The 2,620-nt window shown below is 43.7% G+C and overlaps 1 pseudogene; it reads right to left on the bottom strand.

Annotated features, from left to right (window-relative positions):
* Positions 1 to 255: 255 nt before the first annotated feature.
* LOC139406417 (E3 ubiquitin/ISG15 ligase TRIM25-like) lies at positions 256 to 2,309 on the bottom strand (annotated as a pseudogene).
* Positions 2,310 to 2,620: the final 311 nt, after the last annotated feature.

Below are 2,620 nucleotides of genomic sequence, written 5' to 3'. Positions count from 1 at the left end.
AATGTAATGGAGAACATCAGGCCTCTTCACTGACATGCTTCACATGAGATATTTACATGTTTCATTTCAGTGGAAAGTACAAGTACCACATTTTTCAGATGTTGTGAGTAAAAAAAAAGGCAAATCTAATGTTCATTTCTGCTCCATAAAGTAGAGTGTGTCACCTCCTGCAACCTGTCCATGGAGAAAACACCCTTCTCCCCCGCCAGAGTCATCAGTAAGCACGCACACACAGGCACGCACACACATGAACAACAAATATCATCCTCATCAATGACTCAGTCAATGTTAATGTCTCTCTCCATGTCTCTCTCCATGTCTCCTCTCCTCTCCTCTCCTCTCCCAGCACTGGGTCATGAGTGCGTCCCTGTCTGTCCTGGTAGCGGGCCTGTCTGTCCTGGTGGAGGGCCTGTCTGAGGTCCACAGGAAGGGCTATCCTCTAACGGAGCAGGCCCTGTCAGGGAAGGTGCTCCAGGTGTCCTCCATGGCCTGCATCCAGCTGGCTCCCCAGTACATCCTACTGAGGCTGGCTGAGGCCCTCGTCACCCCCTCCTGTGAGTGACAGAGAGCCAGCATGTATTTCTGACACACCTATTACTGTTGGTACACAGTCTCTATTCCTTTCAAACTTTTGTGAGTTTATTGTTTACTATTCATGTCTGATTGTTTATTTCACTTTAGTTTATTATCTATTTCACTTGCTTTGGCAATGTAAACATATGTTTCCCATGCCAATAAATACCTTTGAATTAAATGTAATTTAATTGAGAGAAAGTGACAGGAATGTATAGAGGACATGGGTCAGCCGTGGTTACTCAAGGTTATGTGATGAGGTAGTCCGCCTGAGACGTCAAAATCAGTGTCGGCCCTCGGTCCAATAAGGAATGTTCTCTTGGTGTAATGGTCAAGATGTTGGTTTCTCCCTCGGTAGAACTGGGTTCATATCCTGTTGGCTCTCTGAAAGGGGTCCAGACAGCCTGTTCCCAACAGTGGGGTCAGTGGGATTGGATAAGGGCCCCTCTCTCTATCTCTGCCTGGAGGAGAGAAGTGAAATGGTGTCTCCTCTGGTCAACAATACTCACCTTGAGAGACTTCACAACCTGTTGGAGCTCCTTCAGCTCCTTCTCTCTCTCCTGGAATCTCTGCTGGACCTTCTGCTGACTCATCCTCAGCTGCCTCTGTGGAGAATCACTCTTCAATGAGCTATCAAGCTTTATTTGTCAGTAGATCAATAGTATAGTGATGTGACATAGGGCCCATAGAGAGGAAGGTCTAAAATATTGATGGTCCCTTTACAATATTATATATTATGTTAATATTAATATGTGATATTATGTTGCTCTGTGAATTATTATAGTTTTTATGGTAGGCATACATGTATCAATGGGTTGAGACTGAACTTTGGACTCATTAAAGGGCATTCAGAATGATAATAGTGTTTGATTTTAGAAAATGGTGATACATTTGGAGAGTCTGGGTTAACATATCTATATAATCAAGGTTTGTGTTGATATTTGTTCTGCCGTGGATCAATTTCATTTGAATGATCTCATATTCAAACAGCCTTAGTTCCTACTGTATCTTTAATTCTTTGTTTATCAGACAGTCACAAACAAGTTGATCTGGTCTTACCGGTTTCTCAGTCCTCTCTGCTCTAGCTGACACTGTATCATGGCCTGATCGGTACGACAGTAAACCTCCAGCAGTTTGTCATGATGAGAGCAGATATTCTCCTGTGGTTGTGCGGTGGCTTTGACCAGCTTGTGCTTCTTGAAAGCAGCGGATTCATTGTGAGTTTGGAGGTGAGTCTCACAGTAAGAGGCCAGACACACCAGACATGACATGAGGGCTTTCTGCTTTCTGGTCCCAGTGCAGATGTCACACGCCACATCTCCAGGTCCAGCATAGCACAGAGCAGGAGGGGGAGCACCCTGGAGTCCTGTCTTCCTCAGTTTCTCCACAACCTCAGCCAACATGTTATTTTTCCTCAGAGCGGGCCTTGGAGTGAAGGTCTGTCTGCACTGAGGACAGCTATAGCCTTTCAGAACATCCTGATCCCAGCAGCCCTCAATACAGCTTCTACAGTAACTGTGTCCACAGGGGATGGTAACTGGTTCCTTCAGTAGATCCAGACAGACAGAACTGGTCCGGGTCCAGCTGAATTCCCTGCTGAGCCATTTGGACGGTTGTTCACTCTCACACAGACAGTTGACAACGAGACTCAGATCAGTTTTGTTTCATCAGAAGAGTTTGTGGGAGGAGGATGGACTTCCTGGTTCTGCCAGATGGGTGTGGTTAGAAGGAGAGAGGGAGGGATTAGAGGGAGAGAGAATTGCGTGGAACTTCAAGAGAGACAAATAGTTGTGTTCCAGGTGATGGCCTCAAGTTGAATATGGAATAAATCAAAAAATGATTTAAAAAAAAAAATGAGTTGTTAGAATAAATGAAGTACAGTACCTTTAGAAAGTATTGACAAAATGTGATTCAAATGGGACTAATTGTCATTGTTTATCAATGATCTACACAAGATATTCTGTAATGTCAAAGTGGAAGAAAAAATCTAACGTTTGTAAAAAATTAAAATACATGAAAAATTGAATATACCTTGATTAGATAAGTA

Source organism: Oncorhynchus clarkii, chromosome 4 (assembly GCF_045791955.1).
Source record: "Oncorhynchus clarkii lewisi isolate Uvic-CL-2024 chromosome 4, UVic_Ocla_1.0, whole genome shotgun sequence".
NCBI lineage: Eukaryota > Metazoa > Chordata > Actinopteri > Salmoniformes > Salmonidae > Oncorhynchus > Oncorhynchus clarkii.
Note: the sequence above shows the minus strand (reverse complement) of the source record. Positions and strands in the feature narration are given on the sequence as shown.